This window comes from Euprymna scolopes, chromosome 34 (assembly GCF_053919585.1).
Source record: "Euprymna scolopes isolate OS-2025 chromosome 34, ASM5391958v1, whole genome shotgun sequence".
Classification (NCBI taxonomy): domain Eukaryota; kingdom Metazoa; phylum Mollusca; class Cephalopoda; order Sepiida; family Sepiolidae; genus Euprymna; species Euprymna scolopes.
The window spans coordinates 18,073,560-18,096,944 of record NC_136515.1 but is presented as its reverse complement, the minus strand read 5'-3'; the positions used below and the strand labels follow the sequence as shown (position 1 = coordinate 18,096,944).

Genomic DNA, 23,385 nt, shown 5'->3' with positions numbered 1-23,385 from the left:
TGGCGACCTACATCAGCAAAATAAGCAACGTCCTATAATGTGTGTCATTTGTCAGGAGAAGCTATATAGAAAAGTATGAAGACTAAGTCTATGTATGCTTCGAAATATTTAAGATGTGTAGTGGTAAATTGTTTTATTATACTGATTATATATATTAGTGGTGGGACGATTCCAATATTTTCCTCAATTCCGATACAATTACCGATTCAGTACTAAATACCTGATTCCGATACAATTACTGATGCCGATTCCGATTCTTTATAAATCTCTAATTATTTAACTATAAGATTGTTATTTTCCTCGATTTTCGTAAAAACACCTGGTAAATATGCAGATATTTTACAAAACGTCAAAATACACCTGTGGAGAGTGATCTATCGATTTTAGCTTTACTGCCATTTTAAAATCAATAAATATTCATTATTTTCTTATTATTACCAGCAATGGAATATTTTACTTTAAATAAAATTTTTTAAAAAAGTCAATTAAAAGAATCCTTTTGGAATCCGAAAATAGGCATCAATTTTTCTGATTCCGATACCGATTCCGATACCCGCAAATCTTACGATTTTTCCTATCCTGATGCCGATTCCAATTAATCGTCCATACACTAATATATATATATATATATATATATATATATATATATATATATATATATATATATATATATATATATATATATATAATCAAGCACATCCGATTGAACAGGACAGAGTTATTCTTTTTTTCCGATTTTCCTGGGTATCTTTTCCATTCGCCGAGCGGTCTTTTTTTTTATTCAACCGACATTTGTATAAAATGGCGCCCAAAAGTTGTTGTTCCGCCATATTCTACTCAAGCGCTGTCTATCGGTGCATCTAATTATCACCAGAAGCGATTGTTGTTGTTAACTTTTTCTTTTTTCTTTCCCTTTGAGGCTTGGTGTATTTATAGTTTTTTTTTGGGGGGGGGTTATAAAGGTCGGTGCAGGATGGTTAGGAATCATTTAACACCGGGACAAATGTAATAACGGTCTTTAATAACAAAGAAAAAACTAAATAAATGGACTATAAAATAAGAAAATCGGAATTCCAAATAAAAATAATTCACCCCTAACCATCCTACACCCACCTTGATAAACAGTAAAACGTGAAAGAAAAAAGAAAACCATAGCAACAACAATCGCTCCTGATGATAATCGGACGCCCGATAGAAAGCATTTGAGTAGAATATGGCTGACAACAACTTTTGGGCGCCATTTTATACAATATGCCGGCTGAAATAAAAAAGATCGCTCGGCGAATAGAAAAGATATCCAGAAAAATCGGAAAAAAGAATAACTCTCCCATGTTCAATCAGACGTGTTTGAATATCTATATATATATATATATATTTTTAGCTAGTAGAGTTTACTTTCCTAGAAGCACATCCAATGAAACAACATGTGTCTACCAAAGAGTGCTCGATGAGTAAACAGAGCAGGTATATGAAATTTATTTATACAAACATTAATGGCTACATATGTGCATACATGTTTCTGTAATCACCCGCGTTGGGGGATTACGTCTTCAGGCCAATAATTTCTCGACGATAATTCTTGGCCTGAAGACGTAATCCTCCAACGCGGGTGATTACAGAAACATGTATGCACATATGTAGCCATCAATGTTTGTATAAATAAATTTCATATATATATATATATATTGAGTATATATATATATATATTGAGTATATATATATATTATATATATATATAGTATATATATATATATTGAGTATATATATATGTGTATGTATATATATATATATATATATATATATAGTCATCCACATACAGTACTGTTTCGCTAGTTCACAGCTCATCAGTGCGGCTAGACAAGCAACTACCTTAAGCCAGTATCGAAACCCGATCGTTGCGCTATACGGCTGCTGCTATGCAGGCAGTGGATTAACAATGTTTTGACATGGTCTAAAATACCTAAGCTCAATTTATTTACACAAAGGGCATCGAGAGAGAAAGAGAGAGAGAGAGAGAGAGAGAGAGACCGACAGACAGACAGAGAGACACACTCACAGACAGATGTAGTGAGATATAGATATATATAGATGTGTATATACATATATAAGAAGTTAAATTTAAACTCTAAATTAAAATTTACTGCAATTTATCACTCGACAAGAATACACGTTGAAAATTTAAAATTTTCCTTATTCCATGGATTATCAAAGACTGACTCGTATCCTCAGAGGAAAGTAGCAAGCAAAATAAAGGGGCATTCTGGATAAAGAAAAAATGTCTTAGTTATGAAAGATTTCTCCTCCACTAACCGAAGACAGTAAAGGTGAAGTGTAGTCTTTTAGCCAAGGACCGTAAATGGAATTTAGTTTTCTCCCACTGCAGAACTTGGACACCAGGGCCGGAAAGTAGGATTGAGAAGTCAGCGCCTCGAGAAGGGGTACTCTGACCTGCGAAAAGTGCCTCGGCAGCCCCATAGGCATTCCCCAGTAAAGGCGCCTCATGTAACCAGCAATAAACTACACACTTCTCAAAGAGCGAATGCAAAGCTTGGGAGGGTGAGCCTCGGTTTTAATTGTTAGGTGAAAGTAAAGAATATGTAAAACAAGCCCCCCCTCCCCATGTTAACGAGTTTTTTTTCTAAATAATAACGTAATTATTTAGAAAAAGCCTTTCTTCGCATTTGGACGAGCAACCGGAAGTCAATTCGAAAAAGTAATACTAAAGATAACGGAAGTTTTTATTTATCTGTCTATTTCCTTTCAACGGCTGGAAAATAGAGCTGGATTCCCACCACGCCTCATTAAAAAACCGGCCTTGTGTCTAACTCTGCCCTCATGCGGAGGCAAATAAATAGCAATAATTTAATAAACAAAAGATACCGTAAAGAACCAATTACAAAGGAAGAAACAACCGGAAGTGAAGTCGAAGCAGTCATCGTAAAGATAACCACGGCTTCAACTGTAATTTTACCTCGCTTGCCCGTTTTAAGGCACGTGTCGGCTTTTTAAATCGTGGTGTTAAATTGTGCATGATTCTGTAAAATATTCCCAACGGCTTTCAAGTCAAATTTTGCTTTTCTGTTTTGTTGATGCTATGTAAGAGCTTTAGTTTGTTGCGAATCGCATTAATTCCTTAATCTTTTTATACTTGACTCCAAGTACAAATTCAATCCGCAATTAGTTTCGGATTACTCGGCATCAACCACTTCCCCATGCCCACATCGTTAATGAGATTCGGAGACTGCAGCTTCTGTTATTTATTTCTATTTTATTTATTTATTTTTTTTTGAAATAGAAGGACCAATATTTATACAATTAAATTGATTTGTGTAGAAGAGGTATTTGTAGCCGAAAAACACACACGGAGAGAGAGAGAGAGAGAGAGAGAGAGAGAGGGAGGGAGAGTGAGAAAGAAAGAGAAAGAAAGAGAAAGAGAGAGATGGAAAAGGAAAGAGAGGAAGATAGGCAGGCAGATCGATGTACACGTGTTTAAAGATTGAGAGAAAGGAGGAAATATATGGAGAGATATAGAGAGCAAAGAGAGAAAAAATGGAGAGGGTATGAGAAAGAGAAAGAGACAGAGAGCGCAATAAAAATGATTACAGTAAAAATTCTGAGTTCTTATAATTGAGCACTTTACGTTTAAGAGAAATAATTCGGTCAATAAGCCCGCGTGCGCAGATCATGTTATTATAATAACTGAATAAGTTTCGACCTTCTTGAATGACATTATGTACTACCAGCATTTCAGCCCGGCGTTGCCTGGGTGTTTGGAAGTGTATGTTGAGCAAAAAAAAAAAAAAAAGAAAAAAAAATGACCCCTATTATGACCACTTAAGATTTATTGCTTGGGGCTACAATCAAGTTATTAAGTTAGATCCATGTCCAAGAAACCTATATCCAAAATTTCAATTGTTTAGACCAAAAATTGGCGGAGGAGTTTGGTAGAGTTCTCAAAGGTATAATCGTTGAACCATGACCCTTAACAGCAAGATTTCTGATCGAAAATGGATTACAATGATTTTTCCAAATCTCAGTACCATGTACATCAAATTTCGAGTCTGTAGAATGAAAATTGAGAGTTATTGCGTAGGAAAATGCACACACACAAACACACACAGACGCACACACAGACACACACACACAGACACGGTCACTTTTATATATATACAGATATGCGTATATACTATATAACTAAAAAAAATGGCGGAGGAGTTTGGTAGAGTTCTCAAAGGTCAAATCGTTGAACTTCGACCCCTTAACAGCCAAATTTGTGGCCGAAAACCGATCACATGGATTTTCCCAAATCTCAGTACGCTGTATATCAAATTTCGAGTCTGTAGACTGAAAATTGACAGAGTTATTGCGATATTTTTTATAACTATATACTATATACCTATATTCTATATAACTATATACTATATAAGTATATCCTATATAACTATATACCATATTCTATATAACTATAATCTATAAAGTTATTTACTATATAACTATATAGTATATAACTATAACTATTATAATAATAATATATACTATATAACTATGTAGTATATAACTATATACTATATAACTATATTCTATATAACTATGTACTATATAACTATATTCTTTATAACTATATAATATATAACTATATTCTATATAACTACAATCTATAATGTTATATACTATATAACTATATACTGTATAATTATATTCTATAGTAGAAGTTCAGTCCAGCTTTGCTCGGGCCTTATTTACTGTTCATAACTTTATGTTCTATGTATATATATTAAAAAGTTTGACTCATGTAAACTACATCTAAAATTTCAAGTGTTTCAAAATTGATGGAGGAGTTTGCTAGAGTCTGCAAAGGTAAAGGCTTTCAACTTTGACGTTCTGACAGCTAAAATTTCGCCCACAATCTGACTAAAAAGCTTGCTGGCTGTCTGAATACCCATTATGTAAAGTTTCAAATGTTTAAATCCAAAGTTGGCAGAAAAGTTTGCTAGGAACAATCCCAGCTTCGAGAGAACACCACAGGTCTCCAATCAGATCGTTTGCTGACTCGTGTGAAAGCTCCAGGTGAGCCAATAATAATAATAATAATAATAATAATAATAATAATAATAAATATATGCACACACACATACACACACATATACATACATATGTATATTTCTACAGGGAGGGGGTCGATATATATACATCTATATATCTATAAAGGTAAACGTGTCGGTGTATCTGTGTGTTTGTATGTCTGTCTGTGTGTCTGTCTCTGTGTGTACATTTTCCTACGCAATAACTGTCAATTTAAAGTCTACAGACCCGAAATTTGATATACAGGGTACTGAGATTTGGGAAAATCTATGTGATCGGTTTTCGGACAGAAATTGGACTGTAACGATTTGGCCTTTGATAACTCTACCAAACTCCTCCGACAATTTTGGGACTAAACACTTGAAACTTTAGATATAGGTTCCTTGGACATGGATCTAACTTAATAACTTGATTTGAGCCCAAAACAATAAATATTAAGGGGTCATAATAGGGGCCAGAGTTAACGTCGTTTGACCTCTACGGGCTCTACCAAATTACTCAAGCAATTTCTGGTCTAAACATTTGAAATTTTACATAAAGGGTATTCAGGATAGGGCAAGCTTTTTAATAGGTTTGATTCGAAAGTTTTTGTTACCAATATATAAATGTATGTTTGTATGTCTGCCTTAAACTTTCTACAGAGGCGACGGATTTTACCAGGATCAGTATCGTTTTAAAGTTCGACCTTTCAGACGACAAATATCGAAGAATTGGCTAAAAACATTAATATCTTCACCTTCAATTAGGCACTTTTCTACAGGGAGTAGGGTAGATTTTTTCACCGAAATTTTTTAAAGATATTCTCTACTTTCGATTGTCTATCTTTAATTTAAACATAAGTCACTTCAGATTTGGCGGTGGTCATAACTGCAAAGAAGTCAGGTATTTTTCCCCGTTCTTTTTCTCCTTCGTGGTACGGGTTCGAGCCTACTTTCCTACTACAGCTTTTTTTTTTTGCTCAACACACACATCCAAACACCCGGGCAACGCCGGGATGAGATGCTAGTATATCTACATATCTATACAAGTGAAAGTGTCTGTCTGTGTATCTGTGTCTGTGTACATTTCCCTACACAATAACTCTGTCAATTTTAAGTCTACAGACTCGAAATTTGACATACAGGGTACTGAGATTTGGAAAAATCATTGTAATCCGTTTTTGGACAGAAATTTGGCTGTTAAGGGGTCAAAGTTCAACGATTTTACCTTTGAGAACTCTACCAAACTCCTCCGAAAATTTTGGGTCACAGCACTTGGAATTTTTGATATAGGTGCCTTGGACATGGATCTAACTTAATAACTTGATTTGAACCCAAAATCAATAAATGTTAAGGGGTCATAATAGGGGTCAAATTAAAAAAAAATTCGACCTCTGCGGTGTCTACCAAATTACTCAGACAATTTCTGGTCTAAACATTTGAAAATCGGTTTCGGTCGAAAATTTGAGTTACTAATATGTAAACGTATGTATGTATGCTTGCATGTCTGCCCAAAACTTTCGACAGAGGCGACGGATTTTTACTATATCAGTATCATTTTGAAGTTCGACCCTTCAGACGACATATATCGAAAGATTGGCTAAAACCATTTATATTTTCACCTTCAACTGGGCACTTTTCTACAGGGGGAGGGGCGCTTTTTTCGCCAACATTTTTTTAAAAATCATTCTCTCCTTGTGAGTGTCTAGCCTTAATTAATATCCATGTCACTTCCAGTTTGGCGTTGGTCGTAACAGCAAAGTTTTTCCCCGTTTTTTTTTTCTCCTTTGCGGTACGGGTTCTAGCATGCCTTCCTACTACCACCACTTTTGTTTTTTGGCTCAACATACACCTCCAGACACCCGGGTAACGTCGGACTGAAAGGCTAGTATATATATATATATATATATATATATATATATATATATATATATATATATATATATATATATATATAGTAAGTTATAAAATATATATGGCGATTAAGCTACACTGAATATTCCGCGTTATATCCACTCAAGGACTCTTCAGGCTTATGCGCGAATTTTGTAGTTGTCTGTCGTTTTTTTTATATATGCACCTTCTATTGAGATTTTCGTTAGCCAATCAGCTTTCTAGTATCCGCCGCACCCTTCCTATAAGCCAATGAACATGGACTTGTCGGACAAAAGCCTATTTGACCTCTGGTTGACCTGTTCCTTTGTGTGTGCTCTATTTAGCCTGGATATCTAGTTTCTTGACATGTTTACAATCTAGGTTATGGTTTTTGTAGTTTAATCGCCATATATATTTTATAACTTACTAACTAGCTCTACCTACGTATTGAGCACTTTGGAAGTAAATACTTAAGGTTTACGCATAAATTTATACTTTCGTATATTCATTTTATGTGAGTAAAGGAAGTATACTGTGATATATGATATATTTAGGACCAAAAGAGTTGATCCTATCCATGTGTGTGCGTGCTACTCATCCACACACGGCACGCATTTTATCTCCTTTTGATAGATTGATTGATGCTATTTCTTCTGATGAGTAAAGGGCAAAATAGATTCATTGATTGATATAATAATTAAGTGATTGATTTTCTGCTACGAAACAGATACTGTAAAGAATTGTACATGTCAACTTAATTAAAGGAATAAACTGTAAGATGGTCAACATCATGAATGTTGGAATATAGTTTTTTGTCATTTATTCACTATATTGCTCTGTAATTACATTAGGCTTTTTAAATAAGGATTGGTATATATTATATTGGTATATATTATATTGGTATATATTATATTGGTATATATTTCTACAGAAATATATATATATATTTCTGTAGAAATATAGTATTATATATCAATACGTATTTAAGAAGCTCAATGTAATTAGAGAGCAATATAGATTTATGAAAAATGATATATTCCAAAATTCATGATGCTGACCATCTTATAATTTATTCCTTCAATTCAGTTGACTTATACAAGTCTTGACAGTATCTGTTTCGTAGCGCACAATCAATCACTTAATTATCATATCAATCAGTGAATCTATTTTAGATATAAGATGGTCAACATCATGAATTTTGGAATATAACTTTTTGTCATTTACTCTCTCTCTCTCTCTCTCTCTCTCTCTCTCTCTATATATATATATATATATATATATATATATATATATATATATATATATATATATCCTGAAGAGTCCTAAAGTGGATGAAACGCGGAATATTCAGTGTAGGTTAATCGCCATATATATTTTATAACTTACTATATATATATATATATATATATATATATATATATATATATATATATATATATATATATAATTACAAGATGTTCAACATCATGAACTTTGGAATATAGACTTTTGTCATTCGTTCACTATATTGCTCTGTAATTACATTGAGCTTCTTCAATAAGGATTGGTATATATTATGAGAAAATAAATGATACTTCAACACACACACACACACACACATATATATATATATGTATGTGTGTGTGTGTGAGAGAGAGAGAGAGAGAGAGAGAGAGAAAATGAGTGCACTCGCACGTGTGTTCCTTTATTACTTCGCTGTTCTTGTATGTCTCTTGTCTTTGGTGGATTATTTGCAACGTTATTAAAAATGAACCCAATTTTCCCTGGCAATCTATTGTATTCGTGTCAGCTTCAGTGTCGATAACTTATGTCGTCAAAGAAAGGAATTACACCCTCCTTCCCCCTCTCTATCTCTCTCTTTCTCTTTCTCTCTGTCTCGCTTTCCTCCCATCCTACCTAGCTACCTCATTACACCATGATTAACATCAAATCGCACAACGATGGCTAACGGCAGCTTATACAATTACTACACATACGACTTTTCTATAGACACGTATATCTTCTTATATAATTTCTTAGTATATAACATGTGTATGTTCATATATATATATATATATATATATACATATATATATGTGCATATATATATATGTATATATAATGTTTTCCAAGTTCCAAATATCAAATTTTCTCGGTGAGCCATTTATTACTTTTCAGAGAGTAGATATTACAATATTGTTTCGTTTTGCGGCTAGCAAGTCTACAAAAGTATGTCTTTACTGCATTTTTAGTCACCTACTCATCGGATGTTTACTTTTAAAGTTATTAAATAATTCCTAATCTCCAAATACCAAATTTTATCGGTTAGCCATGTATTACTTTTCAGAAGGTAGAGATTACAATATTGTTTCGTATTGTGGCTAGCAAGTCTAGAAAAGTATGTCCTTGCTGCACTTTTTGTCACGTACTCATCAGATGTTTACCTTAAACTTAGAAAAAACACCATTGTTGACAATTTACATGGTTTATGCAATCGAGATGCTCAACCGTGTTTTCTCGTTCTTTTAAAAAGTAATAAATGACAAAATTTAGAAAACTTGATATTAGGAACTTGGAGGATTATTATATTACATTATACATGCTCTGGAACCTAATAAAAAGGCATTCATTGAGCTTAGACTTTTTGCAAAATTTATATAAACATTTTTCCCATTATAAAACTTTATTCATGAGAAAGGTCATTATCATTAATATATATTAGGTTGATGGGAAAACAATTTACAGGCTACTTTTATATATGATTTCTAAATTAATTCATTGATGTATATAGCCATGTTATATATTATCTTGAAGCGCGTCTTTCGCTCTATCGAATTGTGTTATTCGTTACAGTTCTCAGTTTCTTCATTCATTTTTTGCAGGCTTTTCAACAGCATTAAAATCCGCACAATTTTCTTGTCCCAGTCTAAAGTAGGCCGAAAAGCTGCCGAGACAGCTTGTGATGTCAATGATGCGTTTGGCCCAGGAAGAACTAACGAATGTATGACACAACGGTGGTTAAAGAAATTTTGCAATGGTGACGAGAGGCTTGAAAATGAAGATGGTCGCGGCCAGCTTACTGAGGTTAATAACGAACATTTCTAAGCTTTAATTGAAATTGATCCTCGCGAACGCACACGAGAAGTTGCTGTTGAACTTGAGATCGACCTCATACCAGTCGTTCGCCATTTAAACCAAATAGGGGAGTCAAAAAAGTTGGATAAATGGGTGCCGCATGAATTGAACGATAATAAAAATAATCGTCATTTTGAGGTGTCTTCTACACTCCTTCTGCGCAACAAAAACGACCCATTTCTCAAGCGGATTGTGACGTGTGATGAGAAGTGGGCCCTTTACAACAATCACCGAAGTGCGGCACAGTGGTTGGATACCGGAGAAGCTCCACAACACTCTCCGAAACCGAAATTGCACCAAAAAAGGTTATGGTGACTGTTTGGTGGTCTGCGGCCGGTCTCATATGCCATAGCTTCTTGAATCCGAGCAAAACGATTACGGCGGAGAAGTATTACGGACAAAGTGCCAAAATGAATCAGAAGCTCCAGCGTTTGTGCCCGAGATTGGTCGATATGAAGGGGCAATTCTACTCCATGACAACGCTCGCCCCCATGTTGCTCAACTGACCATGCAAAAGCTGAACGAATTGGGCTATGATACTCTACCTCATCCACCCGGACCTCTGGCCACCCGATCATCACTTTTTCAACCATCTCGACAACTTCCTGCGAGAAAAATTCTTCAAAAGCCGGAACGATGCGGAAACTGTCTTCAATGAGTTCATCGATTCCAAAACACCGGATTTTTTTTTTTTTTTTACACAGTGATCACCACTTATCAAGGCCCGGAAGCCACTCAGGGATAAGGGCTATTGCAAGTAGTTAGTGTGGATATTTGCTGAAGTGTTTAATTAAGGGGGAGGTTCATTAGGAATTTGTTAACATTGGACTTGAAGACATCCAAGTTGTAGTCCGGAGGGAAGCAGGCAGACGGAACAGAGTTCCACAGGCGTGCAGTTTCTGTGCTAATGAGATTAATAATCTTGTTTCTCGTTGGAAAAAATGTGTCGATTACTGAGTAACGTTTCAAATAAATGATTTACTAATATATATAAATATATATATATCTATATATCTATAAAAGTGAACGTGTCTGTCTGTTTGTCTGTCTGTGTGTCTGTGTGTCTGTCTGTCTGTGTACATTTCCCTACGCAATAACTCTGTCAATTTTTAGTCTATAGACTCGAAATTTGAAATACCGGGTACTGAGATTTGGGAAAATCGATGTAACGGGTGTCAGCCAGAAATTTGGCTGTTAAGGGGTCAAATTTCAACGATTTGACCTTTAAGAACTCTACCAAACTCCTCCGACAATTTTGGGTCTAGACACTTGAAATTTTAGATTTAGGTTCCTTGAACATGGATCTAACTTAATAAAGTTATTTGAGCCCGAAACAATAAATTTTAAGGGGTCATAATAGGGATCAAAGTTTTAAAAAATTAACCATTTTTTTTGTTTTTTTTTGCTTTTTTTGCACAGCATACACCTCCAAACACCCGAGCAACGCCGGGCACCCCTGCTAGTATATATATAAATCTGAACGTCTGTGTGTGTGGGTGGCGGTGGGGGGATGGTCACGAATAGGCTCCTATATGGTTGACTACTATAGAAAACTGATCACATATAATGATAGATGTATCGAGACACAGGAATGGGTATGTTTGATATGGCATAATGAGGATTCATTAAAATTGTGGGGTCTGTGTACGCGCCTGGTCCACAAAGTATGGAAATAAAAAATTAAAAAATTAAAAAAAAAACGTTTACAAGTGTTTTTGATATAGATGTACATAATAATACTTTGATAAGTATGTTTTAACTTGAATAGGGATAGTATAAAAAATTGTGAGGTCTGCGTTCGACCCTGACCTCCACAGAATGGAAATAGGCACAAACCTTAATAAAGACTTTTCATATCTATCTGCGTAAGTATACTTTGATAATTATGTTTCAGTTTGAAGAAATATGGTATAATAAAATTATGGGGTGTTCGTTCGCACCTGACCTCCATAGAATGGAAATATGTCACAAAGTTTAACAAGGTTTTCTAATATAGATCCACAGAATGTTGTGATATGTGTTTCAGTGTGAACAGGTATAAATTATGGGTTTTATCTATTTTATTTTTACTTTCATCAGATTTTGCTTTGGTTTTCATACCCCCAAACTCGAAGCTATCTCTTTACAACTCTTCCTTTTCATAACTTATCATACTTTCATAAATCAGAGTTCATTTTCTGTAGGCTGTTTTTGAACCCAGTCAACAACGGGTACATTTGCTAGTATATATATATATATATATATATATATATATATATATATATATATATATATGATTGTTTGCGTGTATGTATATATATATGAAAGTTAGCTACTTTTAAACTAATTAACCGATCATTATTAAATTTAGAACATGTCTGCTAGATGTAATATGGAGAAATGCGAGCTTTATGCAAAGGAGTTAAACCATTGCAGAAGCGTGGGTTGTTTAAATCGCAGGAAGATTGGCCAGCCAAAAAAAAAAAAAATCTTTGAATCAGGTGATTAGACAAGAGAGTACGGAGTGGGATTTGGAGACGGTTGATTCGCTGAATGCGACAATTGTAAAGTTAGATTGGATAATGTTGAAAAAAAACCCTTTGAACTCTGATTAAAAGAGAAATTACACACAATTAAATAGAAGAAATACAGTTGAGAAATTAGTCAAAAGCAGTTTCTTTTTCTTAACGTTTAATCTGTATAAGATATATATATATATATATATATTCTATTTGTCCCCATCTTAGTTCGTGTGTTAATTTTTTGGAAACAAATGCCAAATAGAAAACTGCTTCAGAAAATAGCAAATTCGCAGAAATTTTGCTTTAGGCAAATAATATAAGAGTTACCTCCCTTTGATTAAGCCTGGTTTTCGAATATCCTTATTATAATAATATATTATCATTTGTTGTTATGGCGCGATAAAGGGATTTGTAGTAAAATTTGGAAACTAGTGATTAGGTAAGATGGCACAAGGTGATCCGCTAAACACCGAGAGCTTGCGTAATATCAGAAAATGTCTCATAATGATAATGACGATGACAGTGTGGTGGTCATGATGATATTAGTGATAACTATGATGATGATGGGTGTGTTGGTGATGGTGGTTATCATCATCATCATAGTTATCACAGTCATCATTATGACCACCACCATCACCAGCACCGCCATCACCAGCAAAACAAAAAAAGTGGTGGTGGTGGTGGCGCTGGTGGTGATGGTAGTGGTGTGTGATATGATGGTGACTGCGATAACTATGATGGTGGTGGTGGTTCATATAATGATGACTGTGATAACTATGATGGTGGTGGTGGTAGTGGTGGTGATCATGATGATGGGTGTGATAACTATGATTATGATAGTGATGATGATGATGATGATGATGATGATGATGATGATGATGATGATGATGATGATGATGATGATGATGGTTGCGGTAGTGATCAGCATGGATACCTTAAATCCCAGGATGCTTGATCGGTCAAGGAAAACTTGGAATCAAGTGATTAGGCAAAGCTATGCAGAATAGGATATTGACAGAGTTGATCCGTTTAACTGTAAGAACTGCAGAGTGAGCTTGCGTCATATCAGGGGACGTCTGACCACAAAACAAAGCAAAAGTGATGCTAAATAAACAGAAACAAGCGTGTTGAGATTCACAGGAAGTGTTATGGGGTTAAATGATAATAAACGAAAAGAAACACAGGATTTTTATGAACGAAACATGTATTCACATAAATTACAGGCAAAGTGGGTTGAGTATATCCATTCCTCAACTGTAGGACATTTGCACACGTCCAGCTTTATCGCGTGCCAATGTCAGATTGCCGGGCACCGGTCTCGATACCGGAATTGATTGGAGGGGCGTATCCAACAATAAGAACTTCTTTTCAGAGAATCATGTAACAGACTCTCTTACAGTCCAGGGTTTTCCACCGGCACGAAAGGCAAAAAAAGTCTAGGACATTATTGAAATTACTTTTTATCTATTAACCGCAGTATGTTGTTTGTCTTGTGCAGTTCTAAGCGGTCCACCATCCCAGGCTTCGCCTGCTCTATTTGAGAAAGGTTTAGTTTACTACTAATCGCCTGAGCCAACCCTCCCAGAGAATGCCAACTATTTTTGCAGGCTAGATTGCTATTCATTCAATCTCATTTCCCGACCCTTGTGTCACATCTTTCTGTTGTGAAAGGGAGATAAATAACTCCTTGGCCCTTTTATCTGGGACCAAAGTGTAGCATCTGTTCTGAAAGTTCTTTTCTTTCCTAGATCAGTGAAGGAGAAAACCTTGTTGATTGAAGTAAATATTTTGGCCCAAACCAGAAAGTTTTTTTTAGCTGTCAATAGCGAGTAACTATTACTCTTAAAACGGAAGCCTTTTTTTTTTTTAATATAACTCGATCCTGAACATGAGGAATATTTTAATACGTATTTTGTGTGATTAAAATATATACGATAGAAAAGCCTTAGAGGAAAAAAACGTTGATTGATTCAGATTTAGTATAATATATTTATCTTCTTTTAAATTTAAATTCTTCTACTAATGGGAATTTCTCTCGGCCACCAGAAAATTTTGCACATTAATGATTGAAACAAGGTTTACAGCAAATATGGTTGGATTGCAGAAGAAACTGTGAACTTTATTAATCATCGATTGGTGTTTTTTTTTTCGGAGTCCGTCTGTACGTCAGACGAAAAGATATCTATAATATAAGTCTCATCTGTCTGTTTAGATGTATGTATGTATGTATGTATGTATGTATGTCTAAAACTTTCGACATAGGCGACGGATTTCACGAGATCGGTATTTTTTTGAAGCTCGACCCTTCCGACGACAAATATGGAAAAAATGGCAAATAACATTAATTCTTTAACCCTCAACTGGGCACTATTCTATTTTTTCGCCGATATTTTCGAAAATAATGCCTTCTTTTCAATTGACTAGCCTTAATTTAAACATTCGCCACTTCCGGTTTAACGATGGATGCAACAGCAAAGACGTAACGGTTTTTTTTCACGTTCTTTTCCTCCTTCGCGTTACAGGTTCGAACCTGCCTGCCTTCTACAATTTTTTTTTTTTGTTCATCACACACCTTCAAACACCCGGGCAATGCCGGGCACGCAGGCTAGTTTAAAATAAAATAAAGTGAAATAAAATATGTTTAATCGTATTAATTTTATTTATTATTTATTTAATTATTTATTTATTATTTATTATTATTTATTTTCTTTTTAAATTTTTTTTAATCCTTTGAGATGCGGCTTCATAATTTGTGCATTCATTCTTTTTGCAGACTGTTATTCTTATCTTCATAGTTGTCGTTGTTTTACCACGTTTCGGCCAACTCACCCTCTGGCCTTCTTCAGGTGATTAACATATAGATAAGGATAACAGTCCGCAAAAAATAATGAATTCACAAATTATGAAGTCCAATGTGAAAGGAATTTTTAAAAATTAAAAAAATGAATAAAAATAATACCATGAAACCGAAAATTAAAGACCAGATAAGAACGCAATATTAGATTTATAAGACCATAATATCCAACCTTGATCGCCCTTTAGTGCCCGTGGCGCAGTGGATAGAGGCGTTGAGTCTTTACGGTTCCAGGTGAGCATTGTCTGAAGGTAGCGATTTCAATTCTACAAAGGATTAGTATGCGAGAACACAACTATGAAAGGCAGTAGATGAATGAAGAACACAACTATGAAAGGCAGTAGATGAATGAAGAACACAACTATGAAAGGCAGTAGATGAATGAAGAACACAACTATGAAAGGCAGTAGATGAATGAAGAACACAACTATGAAAGGCAGTAGATGAATGAAGAACACAACTATAAAAGGCAGTAGATGAATGAAGAACACAACTATGAAAGGCAGTAGATGAATGAAGAACACAACTATGAAAGGCAGTAGATGAATGAAGAACACAGCTATGAAAGGCAGTAGATGAATGAAGAACACAACTATGAAAGTAGTAGATGAATGAAGAACACAACTATGAAAGGCAGTAGATGAATGAAGAACACAACTATGAAAGGCAGTAGATGAATGAAGAACACAACTATGAAAGGCAGTAGATGAATGAAGAACACAACTATGAAAGTAGTAGATGAATGAAGAACACAACTATGAAAGGCAGTAGATGAATGAAGAACACAACTATGAAAGGCAGTAGATGAATGAAGAACACAACTATGAAAGTAGTAGATGAATGAAGAACACAACTATGAAAGTAGTAGATGAATGAAGAACACAACTATGAAAGTAGTAGATGAATGAAGAACACAACTATGAAAGCAGTAGATGAATGAAGAACACAACTATGAAAGTAGTTACTGGGAATAAGTAACCAGACTCAGCATTTCTATCCTGTCGCGGTTAATCACCTGAAGAAGGCCAGAGGATGAGTTGGACGAAACGTGGTGAAACAATAACTATGAAGCTAAGGATAACAGTTTGCAAAAAGATGCACAGTTTCTAAATCGTCTTTTTTTTTTAATTCTGGAAACCGATATATAAACAAAAATGGTGCTAATTTTATTCGTCTCAACCTACTCCCTCAGCCAAGGTGGGGATTGGGAAAGGCTTCCCTCAGTATTAAACCCAATAAGCAATGTCTAGACCATGGTTTATAGGGCTTTTTCCGGGTTGGCTGATTTATGGTTTTGATCGTGTGTAGTTGTAGGAGGTCCGCCCTCCAAAGTTTTGCCTTCTTTCCTTTAAAAGAAAAGGTTAGTTTATGGCTAATCGCCTGAGGCTCCCCTACCGAGTAATGCCGGCGGAGCTGCTCAGGCAATACTTTGCAGGCCAAGGCGGTCTTCGTCTAGGATGCGCGTTTCTGCGACCCCACTTTCCGCACCCTGCATTACATCTCCGCACCCTGCATTACTCCTGCCTGCCTTCTACAACTGGTAGGGAGATAAGCGTAACTACTTGGCCCATCGGCAAAGAGCTAAGTCTAGTATCTGTTCTGAGCCAACTTTAGTTTTTTTTATCTCAATCCAGAGGGTCCCTTTTTAGAGGCAACTGGATTTTACACACATTTCTCCTGTGCCTAAAACTAAACGCAAATTCTTTCCTAGAACTGTCCACCTGTGAATCTCTGTACCGTGGTACTGCTCTCCAACTGACTATAACATGGTCCTCTTCAAGTCTAATGCACACAAGTTCTTGTTGAGCTGATTTCTTAAGCAATCAAATTCTACTCAGTTTCCATCGCTATCGATCAGGACGGTGTTGTCTCGTTTATCACATGAAACTCATTAACCCTTATCCTCGAGTAGCTTTTGAGTCTTGATTAATGGTGAATCCGTTGTAGAAAAAAAATGATCTTGCGTCTAGCTTTGCCCTTGTGATGAGGCACGTAAATCAGGCCTGTGTCGCTAGGAATCAGTACTTGTGATGCGGCCAAAGATTTTGTATAGATTAAAGCAACCCTCATGAAATAAGAACATCTCATAAATGTCGACGCTGACGTAAATATTCATAATTTAAGCATGAATAAAAGATTCGGAATTTCTTTGAATAATCGAATAATCGATACTCAGGATGAGAATGCAAATGGAAAATGGTAATTAATAGATTTTTAATTACGTTGATTTTTCAAAATTCATGTATACATACATACATTCATACATACACACACACATATATATATATATTTACACATATATATATATATATATATATATATGCATATATGTGTGTGTGTTTGCGTATGTATGTGTGTGTGTGCAAAAACAGGCCGTAAAATACGCATAAGTATTATATTTTAATACATACAGAAACTGAGACATGTTCATGAAAGTATTATGTATTTTTTTTTTACTAAACAGTCAATTTCCAGTAAAAATAAAAAAAGTACACGAGCTTAGATCGAGCTAAACACAATGAGTACGATAACTATTAGGCTAGCTTGACACGTTCTGTAAAAGGGGGTTTTCAAACCTACTCATGAGGAATCTGCCGAGTGAACGACTCACGCGTGCGCATTCGTGAAACAGTTGACAAACAGATAAAAATCCGATGCCCCCCCCCACATACAAATGCTTCAATTTCTACCCGTCAGCTGTTTTCTTTCGGGTAAAAAGCGATTAAAAATTTTTCCACGTGTCTGAATATTCTATGTACCAATTTTCAAGTCCATAGATAAAACATTCGTTCAGTATATAAGTTGAGAATTGTCACACGCGCACTTCCCAATCAAATCGATTGTCTTGGAAGAAGTTTCACATACATCCTCGCAGTGACTTATCCCACAAGGTATTGTTGTTTATATTGCACTGTATATACTTAGTTTTGATTTAATAAAATTACTTTAAATTGCTTGAATTAAAGTTAAAAATTAAAAAAGTCAAGTATCATGGTTCAATTGTGATTTAACCAAAAACATTTATTTCTAACACGCCCCTGTCTCATCAAAGAACCTACTGTTGATTGAGCGAGACTGAGTGTGAGAAAGTCGAACATGTATTCATCCACAATTAATCCCGGACAACGTTGGGTTTCCCTGCTTGTACATATATATATATATATATATATATATATATATATATATATATATTGACCCGTTAGCAGCCCTTTTTCAGGATGGAAGCCGATTAGAAAGTTTTCCATATGTCTGAATATCCTTTATACCAAATGTAAAGTATATGGAAAAAATTCGTTGAGTATATAGGTTGAGAAGTATTCACACACACATCCTCACCTCTCACTCTCGCTCTCTCTCTCTCTCTCTCTCTCTCTTTCTCTCTCTCTCTCTCTCTCTATATATATATATATATATATATATATATATATATATATATTGACTCGTTAGCAGCCCTTTTTCAGGATGAAAACCGATAAGAAAGTTTTCTATATGTCTGAATATCCTTTATACGAAATATAAAGTACATGGATAAAAATCCGTTGAGTATATAGGTTGAGAAGTATTCACACACACAAACACATCCTCACCTCTCTCTCTCTCTCTCTCTCTCTCTCTCTCTCTATATATATATATATATATATATATATATATATATATATATATATCGTCAGGTCGAATAGTTGGCCGAAACATCGTGAAAGACAACAACGAACAAACATGAGGATAATAGTCCGCAATAAATAACTGAATAAATAATGCTCATCTCAATAAACATTAAAATTGATTAAATAAAGGAATTTAACGTTTCGTTTTATACTTACGATATTTCTGTGAATAATAATTAAGAATTCTGCATTAATTAAAATATTATATTCATGCGTGTTTTACGACCGGGAAACGCCGTACAGCATGTCAGTATATATATATATATATATATATATATATATATATATATATATATATATATATTAATTATTAAATGCCTACACAGTGTTTCATCTTTTCGGGAATCTTCAGTGCAGGGTGTCACGATTAACAATGGCCGAGAGATTCGAACCCGGCGACAGAAGCCATCTTTGGCTTCATTAGCAAGGACCATATCCATTCGGCTACCGTTAACCGCGAGAAATGTTGAATTTTAAACATTTATTTGATTAAATGTTTTTAACGTCAGTCAGAGTGATCTAATCATTATATGACGATCTGCGCATAAGACCCAAACTGACCGAATTTTTAATTCAACTGGAAGTGCTCAACGATAAGAAACGAGTTTCTTAAAGGGGATGATATATATATATATATATATATATATATATATATATATATATATATATATATATATATATATATATATATATATACTAATCCAAAGAAAGGCATAATTGATCAAAAGCAACGCTCCAAATCATTCGAAGAAGTTACACTTAAAATTTACAGTCAATGAATTTGAAGAAGGCATGTCACCGTTCATTTGAATTAATGTCTAGATTCATATCGGCATTAATTTATTCAGCCGCGAACCAATAGAACCCAGCTAAACAAATCCTTCTTTGACTAACTTTTCCTCACGCCTTTGCTCGGTAAGGTCGTCACAAACAATCCTAGCTATCATGCGGATTATTTAGGATTCTTTACACCTTTTCTACGTAAGGTCGGCACAACGACAATTCTTCTCACTGCGTACCTTTTAGCTTTCTATGTTTTGCTCTACTAAACGACTTTTTTTTTCTCATTCTACCAAGCTAGCACGACCCGTGTCCCGACGTTGCCCGGGTGGATTATAAAAGACACCGGATAAATCCGTTTCCAAGATCTATGGAAAAATGATGGGATCCTTTTATAAATCCAGTAGATATCTCACTGCTGATGCAATTCTCTACCTATATAAGAACCAGATACGTCCGAGGATAGAGTATTGTTGCCACATGTCAAGCACCTTATCCTGCCTTGAAACTTCAAAGGTGACTTCGTAGCCTTATATGGATGGCCTTTTCTCTTCCTTGCAACCTCTTTCTCACAGATAAGATGTTGCGAATCTGTTTCTGCTCTATCGTTATTTTCATGGCAAGTGCTCGCCTGAGCTCCAATTTATGGTTCCCCCTCGCAAAACTTTCACGAGAAACACTTGTCTAGCTGAAAATACTATCAATAATTTCCCCCACCTTTTATCTGTGTCTTAACCTAAACGTAGATTACATGAACAAAGTTTCTTGCTTAGAACTGCACGTCTGTGGAACTGTTTTCCGTTTTAGTGCTTTTCAGCTGACTACCATATGGTCGTCTTCAAGACGTAAAGAAGTCACGTATCATGGTTCAATTGTGATTAACCCAGAAACATTAACTTCTAACGCGCCCCTGTCTCATCAAAGAGCCTACTGTTGATTTTTATGGCGGGCTCTGTTTGTGCGGGTAAAACCTCTTAAATGCACTTATGAAGTTAAGATCTATAAGAGTGTGGGAAGTTCGAACATGTATTCATCCACAATTACTCCCGGACAACGCTGGGTTTCCCTGCTAATATATATATATATATATATATATATATATATATATATTATGGACCATCTTCTTCCAATTACGGGATTTTGGGATTTTACTTGTGCGAATGGAAATTCAATTAACTTTCTTGAAGTTATATATTTGAATTTTACCGTCACTGGATTATTTATCTTCCAACAGACTATCCATTCATGTGTAATCGATTTATTCTTCACCATATTCCCCCTGCTTCACTTTTTTTGTTTTCAAGTAAGATCTTTGACTTACTTGTTGTTTCAATAAATACTTTTGCATGCAAAATCCGATCCCGCATTTTGCTAATTCCTACCCTCTTATGAGAAGGAAAGTATTTCTTCGAAACTCCGTAGATTAAAGACTATCCACTTATCTAGTGTTTCCTTTTCAGATTAAATATGTTTTTAACTCATTTCAAAGTGTTTTAACATGTTTTATTAACTGTTTGCTCGTATATATATATATATATATATATATATATATATATATATATAGAGAGAGAGAGAGAGAGAGAGAGAGAGGGGGGAGAGAGAGAAAGAGAGAGATAGAGAGTGAGAAAGTGATAAATAGATAGAAGTGAGGTTATGTGTGTGGGGACACTTCTCAACCTATATACTCAACGAATTTTTTTATCCTAATACTTGAAATTTGGTATATAAATATTCAGACATATGGAAAACTTTCTAATCGGTTTCCATCCTGAAAAAAAAAGGCTGCTAACGAGTCAAAATTGAAATATTGGTACATGGAGGTCATCGGATTTTTTTTTTATCTGTTTTCAACTGACAGCTTCCTTAACTTGGTTCAAAAACAATTTTTATAGTTCATATTCATGTCAAGCTTGCCTAATGGTTATCGTGCTTGACTCACTGTCTTTATGTTTTGGTTTCGATCTCAGCTCGAGCATTTACTTTTTTTTTTACTTACAATAAGTACACTCTTCAGAAAAATCATACTACTACTACTACTACTACTAAGAATAATAATAATACTATTAATAATATTACTCGCTGCTCATGTCTCAGTTTCTCTCCGTTTTTTTTTAACTTTCTTATTTATTTATTTATTTTTTTAAATAGTTCATGGTGTCACGATTAACAAGTTCTTGATGAGCCATATCCTTAAAATACACTACTAACGATTTCTATGACATTTTCCCATTAACTACTCTTTAACCCTTGTCCTCGAGTGGCCTAACTATAACTATACACAAGATTTTCCAATTAATTTGCCTTTTAAGTCTTAGTCTTTTTCGTTTTTGCTATCTAGTATTTCGGAAACTTAAAGGATTGTTAAAGATATTCATAATAAGACGGTTTTAGAAAAAGGTGTTATGGCGGACATCATCAGAATCGTTTACTATATATTAATAGGTTAGCGTGTGTGTTCTTTTGTGTGTCACGCTTACATCCGGGTCGTTTAATTGTTATATTCTTCTATTTCTTGTCACAAATAATTTTATCAAGAATTCTTCATAAATTTTGAGTTCGGTTTCGACTATAGCTGATGGCACTTAAATCATCTATTTTTTTTATTTTATAAACAATTTTATCAATAATTCTTCATAAGTTGTGGTTTCGGTTTCGCTTATGGCTAAAGGAACTAAACTTATATGTATATATATATACATATATTCTTTTCATAAAGTTTTATTTCGGTTTCGCTTCAGCTACTGCATCCAAGTCATATAGATATATATTTTTATGTTTTAAATCGAAACTTTCTAATATATAAAAATCGATAGAACATTAACTGTATAATAATTCGAAGATTGTGTAAAACGGTTCCTAATTGTGAATTAAAAATCAGTTTCAAAAGGAAAAGCAAACGAAAACAATAGATTGTACGATCATTTCAGAAACAGTGTTCATTTTATTTAAATTGACAATAAATATTGACAATTATTTGACAGAAATTTCGTCCTTTACAAACAAAGTCTCTTCATCTGTAAAAATAGGGGGGGCGCATCTAAAGACACCGAAATGAAACTAGCATTTTAGTGGTGAGTAAGGAAGATATTACTGGAAATATTTAAAATAAAATAAAATAAAACGAAAACTGAGTTATTAATTTTATGTTGATAAATAAATTAAAATAAAGTAAAATGAAAAAAAAAAACGTTTGTCAAATTATTGTCAATTTAAATAAAATGGACTGAAATGCTCGTACAATCTATTGGATTTGTTTGTTTTTCCTTTTAAAATTGATTTTTAATTCACAAGAACCAATTGTGTTAAGTTAATTTATTGTATTGTAATGTATAACAGAAACACGTATTAGATACGTTTGACGCCAAAACAACGCATTATTACAAAATAAACAGATATATATTTTGTTTGAAATTTATATTGAAATTTATGAATATATTTCGAAGATACACTTCATCATCAGTATGTTTTTCTTTCTTTCTTATTTTACCATGTTGTTATTGGAGCACCCTAACGTGTATTGTAATGTATTGTAATAT

At 34.4% G+C, this 23,385-nt stretch overlaps 1 protein-coding gene across 12 annotated transcripts in view; it reads right to left on the bottom strand.

Moving 5' to 3' along the window:
* The window catches only part of LOC145259106 (protocadherin beta-11-like), a 1,732,684-nt gene that overhangs the window by 1,068,943 nt on the left and 640,356 nt on the right, over positions 1-23,385 (bottom strand). The window lies entirely within an intron of this gene.